We start from the raw sequence: 18,117 nt of genomic DNA on the forward strand, positions 1-18,117 counted from the left end.
TTTCAAATCTTCAAAAATGATGAAAAACGGCGCGCTATAGTATGCCGTACGATATGGGCTATAGCCCACGGTCCAAAATGATGAGAAACGAGGCTAACTTTTTTTTTCAAAATTTCAAAAAACATGGGATATTACCCATCGTTTTTGTCATTTCGTCATTTTTTTCAAATCCTCAAAAATGATGAAAAACTGCGCGCTATAGTATGCCGTACGATATGGGCTATAGCCCACGGTCCAAAATGATGAGAAACGAGGCTAACTTTTTTTTTCAAAATTTCAAAAAACATGGGCTATAACCCATCGTTTTTGTCATTTCGTCATTTTTTTCAAATCTTCAAAAATGATGAAAAACGGCGCGCTATAGTATGCCGTACGATATGGGCTATAGCCCACGGTCCAAAATGATGAGAAACGAGGCTAACTTTTTTTTTCAAAATTTCAAAAAACATGGGCTATAACCCATCGTTTTTGTCATTTCGTCATTTTTTTCAAATCTTCAAAAATGATGAAAAACGGCGCGCTATAGTATGCCGTACGATATGGGCTATAGCCCACGGTCCAAAATGATGAGAAACGAGGCTAACTTTTTTTTCCAAAATTTCAAAAAACATGGGCTATAACCCATCGTTTTTGTCATTTCGTCATTTTTTTCAAATCTTCAAAAATGATGAAAAACGGCGCGCTATAGTATGCCGTACGATATGGGCTATAGCCCACGGTCCAAAATGATGAGAAACGAGGCTAACTTTTTTTTTCAAAATTTCAAAAAACATGGGCTATAACCCATCGTTTTTGTCATTTCGTCATTTTTTTCAAATCTTCAAAAATGATGAAAAACTGCGCGCTATAGTATGCCGTACGATATGGGCTATAGCCCACGGTCCAAAATGATGAGAAACGAGGCTAACTTTTTTTTTCAAAATTTCAAAAAACATGGGCTATAACCCATCGTTTTTGTCATTTCGTCATTTTTTTCAAATCTTCAAAAATGATGAAAAACGGCGCGCTATAGTATGCCGTACGATATGGGCTATAGCCCACGGTCCAAAATGATGAGAAACGAGGCTAACTTTTTTTTTCAAAATTTCAAAAAACATGGGATATTACCCATCGTTTTTGTCATTTCGTCATTTTTTTCAAATCCTCAAAAATGATGAAAAACTGCGCGCTATAGTATGCCGTACGATATGGGCTATAGCCCACGGTCCAAAATGATGAGTAACGAGGCTAACTTTTTTTTTCAAAATTTAAAAAAACATGGGCTATAACCCATCGTTTTTGTCATTTCGTCATTTTTTTCAAATCTTCAAAAATGATGAAAAACGGCGCGCTATAGTATGCCGTACGATATGGGCTATAGCCCACGGTCCAAAATGATGAGAAACGAGGCTAACTTTTTTTTTCAAAATTTCAAAAAACATGGGCTATAACCCATCGTTTTTGTCATTTCGTCATTTTTTTCAAATCTTCAAAAATGATGAAAAACTGCGCGCTATAGTATGCCGTACGATATGGGCTATAGCCCACGGTCCAAAATGATGAGAAACGAGGCTAACTTTTTTTTTCAAAATTTCAAAAAACATGGGCTATAACCCATCGTTTTTGTCATTTCGTCATTTTTTTCAAATCTTCAAAAATGATGAAAAACGGCGCGCTATAGTATGCCATACGATATGGGCTATAGCCCACGGTCCAAAATGATGAGAAACGAGGCTAACTTTTTATTTCAAAATTTCAAAAAACATGGGATATTACCCATCGTTTTTGTCATTTCGTCATTTTTTTCAAATCCTCAAAAATGATGAAAAACTGTGCGCTATAGTATGCCGTACGATATGGGCTATAGCCCACGGTCCAAAATGATGAGAAACGAGGCTAACTTTTTTTTTCAAAATTTCAAAAAACATGGGCTATAACCCATCGTTTTTGTCATTTCGTCATTTTTTTCAAATCTTCAAAAATGATGAAAAACTGCGCGCTATAGTATGCCGTACGATATGGGCTATAGCCCACAGTCCAAAATGATGAGAAACGAGGCTAACTTTTTTTTTCAAAATTTCAAAAAACATGGGCTATAACCCATCGTTTTTGTCATTTCGTCATTTTTTTCAAATCTTCAAAAATGATGAAAAACGGCGCGCTATAGTATGCCGTACGATATGGGCTATAGCCCACGGTCCAAAATGATGAGAAACGAGGCCAACTTTTTTTTTCAAAATTTCAAAAAACATGGGCTATAACCCATCGTTTTTGTCATTTCGTCATTTTTTTTCAAATCTTCAAAAATGATGAAAAACGGCGCGCTATAGTATGCCGTACGATATGGGCTATAGCCCACGGTCCAAAATGATGAGAAACGAGGCTAACTTTTTTTTCCAAAATTTCAAAAAACATGGGCTATAACCCATCGTTTTTGTCATTTCGTCTTTTTTTTCAAATCTTCAAAAATGATGAAAAACTGCGCGCTATAGTATGCCGTACGATATGGGCTATAGCCCACGGTCCAAAATGATGAGAAACGAGGCTAACTTTTTTTTTCAAAATTTCAAAAAACATGGGCTATAACCCATCGTTTTTGTCATTTCGTCATTTTTTTCAAATCTTCAAAAATGATGAAAAACGGCGCGCTATAGTATGCCGTACGATATGGGCTATAGCCCACGGTCCAAAATGATGAGAAACGAGGCTAACTTTTTTTTTCAAAATTTCAAAAAACATGGGCTATAACCCATCGTTTTTGTCATTTCGTCATTTTTTTCAAATCCTCAAAAATGATGAAAAACTGCGCGCTATAGTATGCCGTACGATATGGGCTATAGCCCACGGTCCAAAATGATGAGAAACGAGGCTAACTTTTTTCAAAATTTAAAAAAACATGGGCTATAACCCATCGTTTTTGTCATTTCGTCATTTTTTTCAAATCTTCAAAAATGATGAAAAACGGCGCGCTATAGTATGCCGTACGATATGGGCTATAGCCCACGGTCCAAAATGATGAGAAACGAGGCTAACTTTTTTTTTCAAAAATTCAAAAAACATGGGCTATAACCCATCGTTTTTGTCATTTTGTCATTTTTTTCAAATCCTCAAAAATGATGAAAAACGGCGCGCTATAGTATGCCGTACGATATGGGCTATAGCCCATGGTCCAAAATGATGAGAAACGAGGCTAACTTTTTTTTTCAAAATTTAAAAAAACATGGGCTATAACCCATCGTTTTTGTCATTTCGTCATTTTTTTCAAATCTTAAAAAATGATGAAAAACGGCGCGCTATAGTATGCCGTACGATATGGGCTATAGCCCACGGTCCAAAATGATGAGAAACGAGGCTAACTTTTTTTTAATAAATTTAAAAAAACATGGGCTATAACCCATCGTTTTTGTCATTTTGTCATTTTTTTCAAATCCTCAAAAATGATGAAAAACGGCGCGCTATAGTATGCCGTACGATATGGGCTATAGCCCATGGTCCAAAATGGTGAGAAACGAGGCTAACTTTTTTTTTCAAAATTTCAAAAAACATGGGCTATAACCCATCGTTTTTGTCATTTCGTCATTTTTTTCAAATCTTAAAAAATGATGAAAAACGGCGCGCTATAGTATGCCGTACGATATGGGCTATAGCCCACGGTCCAAAATGATGAGAAACGAGGCTAACTTTTTTTTAATAAATTTCAAAAAACATGGGCTATAACCCATCGTTTTTGTCATTTCGTCATTTTTTTCAAATCTTCAAAAATGACGAAAAACTGCGCGCTATAGTATGCCGTACGATATGGGCTATAGCCCACGGTCCAAAATGATGAGAAACGAGGCTAACTTTTTTTTTCAAATTTTCAAAAAACATGGGCTATAACCCATCGTTTTTGTCATTTCGTCATTTTTTTAAAATCTTCAAAAATGATGAAAAACTGCGCGCTATAGTATGCCGTACGATATGGGCTATAGCCCACGGTCCAAAATGATGAGAAACGAGGCTAACTTTTTTTTTCAAAATTTCAAAAAACATGGGCTATAACCCATCGTTTTTGTCATTTCGTCATTTTTTTCAAATCTTCAAAAATGATGAAAAACGGCGCGCTATAGTATGCCGTACGATATGGGCTATAGCCCACGGTCCAAAATGATGAGAAACAAGGCTAACTTTTTTTTTTTAAATTTCAAAAAACATGGGCTATAACCCATAGTTTTTGTCATTTCGTCATTTTTTTCAAATCCTCAAAAATGATGAAAAACGGCGCGCTATAGTATGCCGTACGATATGGGCTATAGCCCACGGTCCAAAATGATGAGAAACGAGGCTAACTTTTTTTTTCAAAATTTCAAAAAACATGGGCTATAACCCATCGTTTTTGTCATTTCGTCATTTTTTTCAAATCTTCAAAAATGATGAAAAACGGCGCGCTATAGTATGCCGTACGATATGGGCTATAGCCCACGGTCCAAAATGATGAGAAACGAGGCTAACTTTTTTTTTCAAAATTTCAAAAAACATGGGCTATAACCCATAGTTTTTGTCATTTCGTCATTTTTTTCAAATCCTCAAAAATGATGAAAAACGGCGCGCTATAGTATGCCGTACGATATGGGCTATAGCCCATGGTCCAAAATGATGAGAAACGAGGATAACCTTTTTTTTCAAAATTTCAAAAAACATGGGCTATAATCCATCGTTTTTGTCATTTCGTCATTTTTTTCAAATCTTCAAAAATGATGAAAAACGGCGCGCTATAGTATGCTGTACGATATGGGCTATAGCCCACGGTCCAAAATGATGAGAAACGAGGCTAACTTTTTTTTTCAAAATTTCAAAAAACATGGGCTATAACCCATCGTTTTTGTCATTTCGTCATTTTTTTCAAATCTTCAAAAATGATGAAAAACGGCGCGCTATAGTATGCCGTACGATATGGGCTATAGCCCACGGTCCAAAATGATGAGAAACGAGGCTAACTTTTTTTTTCAAATTTTCAAAAAACATGGGCTATAACCCATCGTTTTTGTCATTTCGTCATTTTTTTCAAATCTTCAAAAATGATGAAAAACGGTGCGCTATAGTATGCCGTACGATATGGGCTATAGCCCACGGTCCAAAATGATGAGAAACGAGGCTAACTTTTTTTTTCAAATTTTCAAAAAACATGGGCTATAACCCATCGTTTTTGTCATTTCGTCATTTTTTTCAAATCTTCAAAAATGATGAAAAACGGCGCGCTATAGTATGCCGTACGATATGGGCTATAGCCCACGGTCCAAAATGATGAGAAACGAGGCTAACTTTTTTTTCCAAAATTTAAAAAAACATGGGCTATAACCCATCGTTTTTGTCATTTCGTCATTTTTTTCAAATCTTCAAAAATGATGAAAAACGGCGCGCTATAGTATGCCGTACGATATGGGCTATAGCCCACGGTCCAAAATGATGAGAAACGAGGCTAACTTTTTTTTCCAAAATTTCAAAAAACATGGGCTATAACCCATCGTTTTTGTCATTTCGTCATTTTTTTCAAATCTTCAAAAATGATGAAAAACGGCGCGCTATAGTATGCCGTACGATATGGGCTATAGCCCACGGTCCAAAATGATGAGAAACGAGGCTAACTTTTTTTTTTCAAAATTTCAAAAAACATGGGCTATAACCCATCGTTTTTGTCATTTCGTCATTTTTTTCAAATCTTCAAAAATGATGAAAAACTGCGCGCTATAGTATGCCGTACGATATGGGCTATAGCCCACGGTCCAAAATGATGAGAAACGAGGCTAACTTTTTTTTTCAAAATTTCAAAAAAACATGGGCTATAACCCATCGTTTTTGTCATTTCGTCATTTTTTTCAAATCTTCAAAAATGATGAAAAACGGCGCGCTATAGTATGCCGTACGATATGGGCTATAGCCCACGGTCCAAAATGATGAGAAACGAGGCTAACTTTTTTTTTCAAAATTTCAAAAAACATGGGATATTACCCATCGTTTTTGTCATTTCGTCATTTTTTTCAAATCCTCAAAAATGATGAAAAACTGCGCGCTATAGTATGCCGTACGATATGGGCTATAGCCCACGGTCCAAAATGATGAGAAACGAGGCTAACTTTTTTTTTCAAAATTTCAAAAAACATGGGCTATAACCCATCGTTTTTGTCATTTCGTCATTTTTTTCAAATCTTCAAAAATGATGAAAAACGGCGCGCTATAGTATGCCGTACGATATGGGCTATAGCCCACGGTCCAAAATGATGAGAAACGAGGCTAACTTTTTTTTCCAAAATTTCAAAAAACATGGGCTATAACCCATCGTTTTTGTCATTTCGTCATTTTTTTCAAATCTTCAAAAATGATGAAAAACGGCGCGCTATAGTATGCCGTACGATATGGGCTATAGCCCACGGTCCAAAATGATGAGAAACGAGGCTAACTTTTTTTTTCAAAATTTCAAAAAACATGGGCTATAACCCATCGTTTTTGTCATTTCGTCATTTTTTTCAAATCTTCAAAAATGATGAAAAACTGCGCGCTATAGTATGCCGTACGATATGGGCTATAGCCCACGGTCCAAAATGATGAGAAACGAGGCTAACTTTTTTTTTCAAAATTTCAAAAAACATGGGCTATAACCCATCGTTTTTGTCATTTCGTCATTTTTTTCAAATCTTCAAAAATGATGAAAAACGGCGCGCTATAGTATGCCGTACGATATGGGCTATAGCCCACGGTCCAAAATGATGAGAAACGAGGCTAACTTTTTTTTTCAAAATTTCAAAAAACATGGGATATTACCCATCGTTTTTGTCATTTCGTCATTTTTTTCAAATCCTCAAAAATGATGAAAAACTGCGCGCTATAGTATGCCGTACGATATGGGCTATAGCCCACGGTCCAAAATGATGAGTAACGAGGCTAACTTTTTTTTTCAAAATTTAAAAAAACATGGGCTATAACCCATCGTTTTTGTCATTTCGTCATTTTTTTCAAATCTTCAAAAATGATGAAAAACGGCGCGCTACAGTATGCCGTACGATATGGGCTGATGAGAAACGAGGCTAACTTTTTTTTTCAAAATTTAAAAAAACATGGGCTATAACCCATCGTTTTTGTCATTTCGTCATTTTTTTCAAATCTTCAAAAATGATGAAAAACGGCGCGCTATAGTATGCCGTACGATATGGGCTATAGCCCACGGTCCAAAATGATGAGAAACGAGGCTAACTTTTTTTTTCAAAATTTCAAAAAACATGGGCTATAACCCATCGTTTTTGTCATTTCGTCATTTTTTTCAAATCCTCAAAAATGATGAAAAACGGCGCGCTATAGTATGCCGTACGATATGGGCTATAGCCCACGGTCCAAAATGATGAGAAACGAGGCTAACTTTTTTTTTCAAAATTTCAAAAAACATGGGCTATAACCCATCGTTTTTGTCATTTTGTCATTTTTTTCAAATCTTCAAAAATGATGAAAAACTGCGCGCTATAGTATGCCGTACGATATGGGCTATAGCCCACGGTCCAAAATGATGAGAAACGAGGCTAACTTTTTTTTCCAAAATTTCAAAAAACATGGGCTATAACCCATCGTTTTTGTCATTTCGTCATTTTTTTCAAATCTTCAAAAATGATGAAAAACGGCGCGCTATAGTATGCCGTACGATATGGGCTATAGCCCACGGTCCAAAATGATGAGAAACAAGGCTAACTTTTTTTTTTTTTTTTCAAAAAACTTGGGCTATAACCCATCGTTTTTGTCATTTCGTCATTTTTTTCAAATCCTCAAAAATGATGAAAAACGGCGCGCTATAGTATGCCGTACGATATGGGCTATAGCCCATGGTCCAAAATGATGAGAAACGAGGCTAACTTTTTTTTCCAAAATTTCAAAAAACATGGGCTATAACCCATCGTTTTTGTCATTTCGTCATTTTTTTCAAATCTTCAAAAATGATGAAAAACGGCGCGCTATAGTATGCCGTACGATATGGGCTATAGCCCACGGTCAAAATGATGAGAAACAAGGCTAACTTTTTTTTTTTTTTTTCAAAAAACTTGGGCTATAACCCATCGTTTTTGTCATTTCGTCATTTTTTTCAAATCCTCAAAAATGATGAAAAACGGCGCGCTATAGTATGCCGTACGATATGGGCTATAGCCCATGGTCCAAAATGATGAGAAACGAGGCTAACTTTTTTTTCCAAAATTTCAAAAAACATGGGCTATAACCCATCGTTTTTGTCATTTCGTCATTTTTTTCAAATCTTCAAAAATGATGAAAAACGGCGCGCTATAGTATGCCGTACGATATGGGCTATAGCCCACGGTCCAAAATGATGAGAAACGAGGCTAACTTTTTTTTCCAAAATTTCAAAAAACATGGGCTATAACCCATCGTTTTTGTCATTTCGTCATTTTTTTCAAATCTTCAAAAATGATGAAAAACTGCGCGCTATAGTATGCCGTACGATATGGGCTATAGCCCACGGTCCAAAATGATGAGAAACGAGGCTAACTTTTTTTTCCAAAATTTCAAAAAACATGGGCTATAACCCATCGTTTTTGTCATTTCGTCATTTTTTTCAAATCTTCAAAAATGATGAAAAACTGCGCGCTATAGTATGCCGTACGATATGGGCTATAGCCCACGGTCCAAAATGATGAGAAACAAGGCTAACTTTTTTTTTTTTTTTTCAAAAAACTTGGGCTATAACCCATCGTTTTTGTCATTTCGTCATTTTTTTCAAATCCTCAAAAATGATGAAAAACGGCGCGCTATAGTATGCCGTACGATATGGGCTATAGCCCATGGTCCAAAATGATGAGAAACGAGGCTAACTTTTTTTTCCAAAATTTCAAAAAACATGGGCTATAACCCATCGTTTTTGTCATTTCGTCATTTTTTTCAAATCTTCAAAAATGATGAAAAACGGCGCGCTATAGTATGCCGTACGATATGGGCTATAGCCCACGGTCAAAATGATGAGAAACAAGGCTAACTTTTTTTTTTTTTTTTCAAAAAACTTGGGCTATAACCCATCGTTTTTGTCATTTCGTCATTTTTTTCAAATCCTCAAAAATGATGAAAAACGGCGCGCTATAGTATGCCGTACGATATGGGCTATAGCCCATGGTCCAAAATGATGAGAAACGAGGCTAACTTTTTTTTCCAAAATTTCAAAAAACATGGGCTATAACCCATCGTTTTTGTCATTTCGTCATTTTTTTCAAATCTTCAAAAATGATGAAAAACGGCGCGCTATAGTATGCCGTACGATATGGGCTATAGCCCACGGTCCAAAATGATGAGAAACGAGGCTAACTTTTTTTTCCAAAATTTCAAAAAACATGGGCTATAACCCATCGTTTTTGTCATTTCGTCATTTTTTTCAAATCTTCAAAAATGATGAAAAACTGCGCGCTATAGTATGCCGTACGATATGGGCTATAGCCCACGGTCCAAAATGATGAGAAACGAGGCTAACTTTTTTTTCCAAAATTTCAAAAAACATGGGCTATAACCCATCGTTTTTGTCATTTCGTCATTTTTTTCAAATCTTCAAAAATGATGAAAAACGGCGCGCTATAGTATGCCGTACGATATGGGCTATAGCCCACGGTCCAAAATGATGAGAAACAAGGCTAACTTCTTTTTTTTTTTTTTTTAAACTTGGGCTATAACCCATCGTTTTTGTCATTTCGTCATTTTTTTCAAATCCTCAAAAATGATGAAAAACGGCGCGCTATAGTATGCCGTACGATATGGGCTATAGCCCATGGTCCAAAATGATGAGAAACGAGGCTAACTTTTTTTTCCAAAATTTCAAAAAACATGGGCTATAACCCATCGTTTTTGTCATTTCGTCATTTTTTTCAAATCTTCAAAAATGATGAAAAACTGTGCGCTATAGTATGCCGTACGATATGGGCTATAGCCCACGGTCCAAAATGATGAGAAACGAGGCTAACTTTTTTTTTCAAAATTTCAAAAAACATGGGCTATAACCCATCGTTTTTGTCATTTCGTCATTTTTTTCAAATCTTCAAAAATGATGAAAAACGGCGCGCTATAGTATGCCGTACGATATGGGCTATAGCCCACGGTCCAAAATGATGAGAAACGAGGCTAACTTTTATTTTCAAAAAACATGGGCTATAACCCATCGTTTTTGTCATTTCGTGATTTTTTTCAAATCTTCAAAAATGATGAAAAACTGCGCGCTATAGTATGCCGTACGATATGGGCTATAGCCCACGGTCCAAAATGATGAGAAACGAGGCTAACTTTTTTTTTCAAAATTTCAAAAAACATGGGCTATAACCCATCGTTTTTGTCATTTCGTCATTTTTTTCAAATCTTCAAAAATGATGAAAAACGGCGCGCTATAGTATGCTGTACGATATGGGCTATAGCCCACGGTCCAAAATGATGAGAAACGAGGCTAACTTTTTTTTTCAAAATTTCAAAAAACATGGGCTATAACCCATCGTTTTTGTCATTTCGTCATTTTTTTCAAATCTTCAAAAATGATGAAAAACTGCGCGCTATAGTATGCCGTACGATATGGGCTATAGCCCACAGTCCAAAATTATGAGAAACGAGGCTAACTTTTTTTTTCAAAATTTCAAAAAACATGGGCTATAACCCATCGTTTTTGTCATTTCGTCATTTTTTTCAAATCTTCAAAAATGATGAAAAACGGCGCGCTATAGTATGCCGTACGATATGGGCTATAGCCCACGGTCCAAAATGATGAGAAACGAGGCTAACTTTTTTTTTCAAAATTTCAAAAAACATGGGCTATAACCCATCGTTTTTGTCATTTCGTCATTTTTTTCAAATCTTCAAAAATGATGAAAAACTGCGCGCTATAGTATGCCGTACGATATGGGCTATAGCCCACGGTCCAAAATGATGAGAAACGAGGCTAACTTTTTTTTTCAAAATTTCAAAAAACATGGGCTATAACCCATCGTTTTTGTCATTTCGTCATTTTTTTCAAATCTTCAAAAATGATGAAAAACGGCGCGCTATAGTATGCCATACGATATGGGCTATAGCCCACGGTCCAAAATGATGAGAAACGAGGCTAACTTTTTTTTTCAAAATTTCAAAAAACATGGGATATTACCCATCGTTTTTGTCATTTCGTCATTTTTTTCAAATCCTCAAAAATGATGAAAAACTGTGCGCTAATGTATGCCGTACGATATGGGCTATAGCCCACGGTCCAAAATGATGAGAAACGAGGCTAACTTTTTTTTTCAAAATTTAAAAAAACATGGGCTATAACCCATCGTTTTTGTCATTTCGTCATTTTTTTCAAATCTTCAAAAATGATGAAAAACGGCGCGCTATAGTATGCCGTACGATATGGGCTATAGCCCACGGTCCAAAATGATGAGAAACGAGGCTAACTTTTTTTTTCAAAATTTCAAAAAACATGGGCTATAACCCATCGTTTTTGTCATTTCGTCATTTTTTTCAAATCCTCAAAAATGATGAAAAACGGCGCGCTATAGTATGCCGTACGATATGGGCTATAGCCCACGGTCCAAAATGATGAGAAACGAGGCTAACTTTTTTTTTCAAAATTTCAAAAAACATGGGCTATAACCCATCGTTTTTGTCATTTCGTCATTTTTTTCAAATCTTCAAAAATGATGAAAAACTGCGCGCTATAGTATGCCGTACGATATGGGCTATAGCCCACGGTCCAAAATGATGAGAAACGAGGCTAACTTTTTTTTCCAAAATTTCAAAAAACATGGGCTATAACCCATCGTTTTTGTCATTTCGTCATTTTTTTCAAATCTTCAAAAATGATGAAAAACGGCGCGCTATAGTATGCCGTACGATATGGGCTATAGCCCACGGTCCAAAATGATGAGAAACAAGGCTAACTTTTTTTTTTTTTTTTCAAAAAACTTGGGCTATAACCCATCGTTTTTGTCATTTCGTCATTTTTTTCAAATCCTCAAAAATGATGAAAAACGGCGCGCTATAGTATGCCGTACGATATGGGCTATAGCCCACGGTCCAAAATGATGAGAAACGAGGCTAACTTTTTTTTTCAAAATTTCAAAAAACATGGGCTATAACCCATCGTTTTTGTCATTTCGTCATTTTTTTCAAATCTTCAAAAATGATGAAAAACGGCGCGCTATAGTATGCCATACGATATGGGCTATAGCCCACGGTCCAAAATGATGAGAAACGAGGCTAACTTTTTTTTTCAAAATTTCAAAAAACATGGGATATTACCCATCGTTTTTGTCATTTCGTCATTTTTTTCAAATCCTCAAAAATGATGAAAAACTGTGCGCTAATGTATGCCGTACGATATGGGCTATAGCCCACGGTCCAAAATGATGAGAAACGAGGCTAACTTTTTTTTTCAAAATTTAAAAAAACATGGGCTATAACCCATCGTTTTTGTCATTTCGTCATTTTTTTCAAATCTTCAAAAATGATGAAAAACGGCGCGCTATAGTATGCCGTACGATATGGGCTATAGCCCACGGTCCAAAATGATGAGAAACGAGGCTAACTTTTTTTTTCAAAATTTCAAAAAACATGGGCTATAACCCATCGTTTTTGTCATTTCGTCATTTTTTTCAAATCTTCAAAAATGATGAAAAACTGCGCGCTATAGTATGCCGTACGATATGGGCTATAGCCCACGGTCCAAAATGATGAGAAACGAGGCTAACTTTTTTTTCCAAAATTTCAAAAAACATGGGCTATAACCCATCGTTTTTGTCATTTCGTCATTTTTTTCAAATCTTCAAAAATGATGAAAAACGGCGCGCTATAGTATGCCGTACGATATGGGCTATAGCCCACGGTCCAAAATGATGAGAAACAAGGCTAACTTTTTTTTTTTTTTTTTCAAAAAACTTGGGCTATAACCCATTGTTTTTGTCATTTCGTCATTTTTTTCAAATCCTCAAAAATGATGAAAAACGGCGCGCTATAGTATGCCGTACGATATGGGCTATAGCCCATGGTCCAAAATGATGAGAAACGAGGCTAACTTTTTTTTTCCAAAATTTCAAAAAACATGGGCTATAACCCATCGTTTTTGTCATTTCGTCATTTTTTTCAAATCTTCAAAAATGATGAAAAACTGCGCGCTATAGTATGCCGTACGATATGGGCTATAGCCCACGGTCCAAAATGATGAGAAACGAGGCTAACTCTTTTTTTCCAAAATTTCAAAAAACATGGGCTATAACCCATCGTTTTTGTCATTTCGTCATTTTTTTCAAATCTTCAAAAATGATGAAAAACGGCGCGCTATAGTATGCCGTACGATATGGGCTATAGCCCACGGTCCAAAATGATGAGAAACGAGGCTAACTTTTATTTTCAAAAAACATGGGCTATAACCCATCGTTTTTGTCATTTCGTCATTTTTTTCAAATCTTCAAAAATGATGAAAAACTGCACGCTATAGTATGCCGTACGATATGGGCTATAGCCCACGGTCCAAAATGATGAGAAACGAGGCTAACTTTTTTTTTCAAAATTTCAAAAAACATGGGCTATAACCCATCGTTTTTGTCATTTCGTCATTTTTTTCAAATCTTCAAAAATGATGAAAAACGGCGCGCTATAGTATGCCGTACGATATGGGCTATAGCCCACGGTCCAAAATGATGAGAAACGAGGCTAACTTTTTTTTTCAAATTTTCAAAAAACATGGGCTATAACCCATCGTTTTTGTCATTTTGTCATTTTTTTCAAATCTTCAAAAATGATGAAAAACTGCGCGCTATAGTATGCCGTACGATATGGGCTATAGCCCACGGTCCAAAATGATGAGAAACGAGGCTAACTTTTTTTTTCAAAATTTCAAAAAACATGGGCTATAACCCATCGTTTTTGTCATTTCGTAATTTTTTTCAAATCTTCAAAAATGATGAAAAACGGCGCGCTATAGTATGCCGTACGATATGGGCTATAGCCCACGGTCCAAAATGATGAGAAACGAGGCTAACTTTTTTTTTCAAATTTTCAAAAAACATGGGCTATAACCCATCGTTTTTGTCATTTCGTCATTTTTTTAAAATCTTCAAAAATAATGAAAAACTGCGCGCTATAGTATGCCGTACGATATGGGCTATAGCCCACGGTCCAAAATGATGAGAAACGAGGCTAACTTTTTTTTTCAAAATTTCAAAAAACATGGGCTATAACCCATCGTTTTTGTCATTTCGTCATTTTTTTCAAATCTTCAAAAATGATGAAAAACGGCGCGCTATAGTATGCCGTACGATATGGGCTATAGCCCACGGTCCAAAATGATGAGAAACGAGGCTAACTTTTTTTTTCAAAATTTCAAAAAACATGGGCTATAACCCATAGTTTTTGTCATTTCGTCATTTTTTTCAAATCCTCAAAAATGATGAAAAACGGCGCGCTATAGTATGCCGTACGATATGGGCTATAGCCCACGGTCCAAAATGATGAGAAACGAGGCTAACTTTTTTTTTCAAAATTTCAAAAAACATGGGCTATAACCCATCGTTTTTGTCATTTCGTCATTTTTTTCAAATCTTCAAAAATGATGAAAAACGGCGCGCTATAGTATGCCGTACGATAGGGGCTATAGCCCACGGTCCAAAATGATGAGAAACGAGGCAAACTTTTTTTTTCAAAATTTCAAAAAACATGGGCTATAACCCATAGTTTTTGTCATTTCGTCATTTTTTTCAAATCCTCAAAAATGATGAAAAACGGCGCGCTATAGTATGCCGTACGATATGGGCTATAGCCCATGGTCCAAAATGATGAGAAACGAGGATAACCTTTTTTTTCAAAATTTCAAAAAACATGGGCTATAATCCATCGTTTTTGTCATTTCGTCATTTTTTTCAAATCTTCAAAAATGATGAAAAACGGCGCGCTATAGTATGCTGTACGATATGGGCTATAGCCCACGGTCCAAAATGATGAGAAACGAGGCTAACTTTTTTTTTCAAAATTTCAAAAAACATGGGCTATAACCCATCGTTTTTGTCATTTCGTCATTTTTTTCAAATCTTCAAAAATGATGAAAAACGGCGCGCTATAGTATGCCGTACGATATGGGCTATAGCCCACGGTCCAAAATGATGAGAAACGAGGCTAACTTTTTTTTTCAAATTTTCAAAAAACATGGGCTATAACCCATCGTTTTTGTCATTTCGTCATTTTTTTCAAATCTTCAAAAATGATGAAAAACGGTGCGCTATAGTATGCCGTACGATATGGGCTATAGCCCACGGTCCAAAATGATGAGAAACGAGGCTAACTTTTTTTTTCAAATTTTCAAAAAACATGGGCTATAACCCATCGTTTTTGTCATTTCGTCATTTTTTTCAAATCTTCAAAAATGATGAAAAACGGCGCGCTATAGTATGCCGTACGATATGGGCTATAGCCCACGGTCCAAAATGATGAGAAACGAGGCTAACTTTTTTTTCCAAAATTTAAAAAAACATGGGCTATAACCCATCGTTTTTGTCATTTCGTCATTTTTTTCAAATCTTCAAAAATGATGAAAAACGGCGCGCTATAGTATGCCGTACGATATGGGCTATAGCCCACGGTCCAAAATGATGAGAAACGAGGCTAACTTTTTTTTCCAAAATTTCAAAAAACATGGGCTATAACCCATCGTTTTTGTCATTTCGTCATTTTTTTCAAATCTTCAAAAATGATGAAAAACGGCGCGCTATAGTATGCCGTACGATATGGGCTATAGCCCACGGTCCAAAATGATGAGAAACGAGGCTAACTTTTTTTTTCAAAATTTCAAAAAACATGGGCTATAACCCATCGTTTTTGTCATTTCGTCATTTTTTTCAAATCTTCAAAAATGATGAAAAACTGCGCGCTATAGTATGCCGTACGATATGGGCTATAGCCCACGGTCCAAAATGATGAGAAACGAGGCTAACTTTTTTTTTCAAAATTTCAAAAAAACATGGGCTATAACCCATCGTTTTTGTCATTTCGTCATTTTTTTCAAATCTTCAAAAATGATGAAAAACGGCGCGCTATAGTATGCCGTACGATATGGGCTATAGCCCACGGTCCAAAATGATGAGAAACGAGGCTAACTTTTTTTTTCAAAATTTCAAAAAACATGGGATATTACCCATCGTTTTTGTCATTTCGTCATTTTTTTCAAATCCTCAAAAATGATGAAAAACTGCGCGCTATAGTATGCCGTACGATATGGGCTATAGCCCACGGTCCAAAATGATGAGAAACGAGGCTAACTTTTTTTTTCAAAATTTCAAAAAACATGGGCTATAACCCATCGTTTTTGTCATTTCGTCATTTTTTTCAAATCTTCAAAAATGATGAAAAACGGCGCGCTATAGTATGCCGTACGATATGGGCTATAGCCCACGGTCCAAAATGATGAGAAACGAGGCTAACTTTTTTTTCCAAAATTTCAAAAAACATGGGCTATAACCCATCGTTTTTGTCATTTCGTCATTTTTTTCAAATCTTCAAAAATGATGAAAAACGGCGCGCTATAGTATGCCGTACGATATGGGCTATAGCCCACGGTCCAAAATGATGAGAAACGAGGCTAACTTTTTTTTTCAAAATTTCAAAAAACATGGGCTATAACCCATCGTTTTTGTCATTTCGTCATTTTTTTCAAATCTTCAAAAATGATGAAAAACTGCGCGCTATAGTATGCCGTACGATATGGGCTATAGCCCACGGTCCAAAATGATGAGAAACGAGGCTAACTTTTTTTTTCAAAATTTCAAAAAACATGGGCTATAACCCATCGTTTTTGTCATTTCGTCATTTTTTTCAAATCTTCAAAAATGATGAAAAACGGCGCGCTATAGTATGCCGTACGATATGGGCTATAGCCCACGGTCCAAAATGATGAGAAACGAGGCTAACTTTTTTTTTCAAAATTTCAAAAAACATGGGATATTACCCATCGTTTTTGTCATTTCGTCATTTTTTTCAAATCCTCAAAAATGATGAAAAACTGCGCGCTATAGTATGCCGTACGATATGGGCTATAGCCCACGGTCCAAAATGATGAGTAACGAGGCTAACTTTTTTTTTCAAAATTTAAAAAAACATGGGCTATAACCCATCGTTTTTGTCATTTCGTCATTTTTTTCAAATCTTCAAAAATGATGAAAAACGGCGCGCTATAGTATGCCGTACGATATGGGCTATAGCCCACGGTCCAAAATGATGAGAAACGAGGCTAACTTTTTTTTTCAAAATTTCAAAAAACATGGGCTATAACCCATCGTTTTTGTCATTTCGTCATTTTTTTCAAATCTTCAAAAATGATGAAAAACTGCGCGCTATAGTATGCCGTACGATATGGGCTATAGCCCACGGTCCAAAATGATGAGAAACGAGGCTAACTGTTTTTTTTCAAAATTTCAAAAAACATGGGCTATAACCCATCGTTTTTGTCATTTCGTCATTTTTTTCAAATCTTCAAAAATGATGAAAAACGGCGCGCTATAGTATGCCATACGATATGGGCTATAGCCCACGGTCCAAAATGATGAGAAACGAGGCTAACTTTTTATTTCAAAATTTCAAAAAACATGGGATATTACCCATCGTTTTTGTCATTTCGTCATTTTTTTCAAATCCTCAAAAATGATGAAAAACTGTGCGCTATAGTATGCCGTACGATATGGGCTATAGCCCACGGTCCAAAATGATGAGAAACGAGGCTAACTTTTTTTTTCAAAATTTAAAAAAACATGGGCTATAACCCATCGTTTTTGTCATTTCGTCATTTTTTTCAAATCTTCAAAAATGATGAAAAACGGCGCGCTATAGTATGCCGTACGATATGGGCTATAGCCCACGGTCCAAAATGATGAGAAACGAGGCTAACTTTTTTTTTCAAAATTTCAAAAAACATGGGCTATAACCCATCGTTTTTGTCATTTCGTCATTTTTTTCAAATCCTCAAAAATGATGAAAAACGGCGCGCTATAGTATGCCGTACGATATGGGCTATAGCCCACGGTCCAAAATGATGAGAAACGAGGCTAACTTTTTTTTTCAAAATTTCAAAAAACATGGGCTATAACCCATCGTTTTTGTCATTTTGTCATTTTTTTCAAATCTTCA

Source organism: Protomyctophum bolini (assembly GCF_963924005.1).
Source record: "Protomyctophum bolini genome assembly, chromosome: 5".
NCBI lineage: Eukaryota > Metazoa > Chordata > Actinopteri > Myctophiformes > Myctophidae > Protomyctophum > Protomyctophum bolini.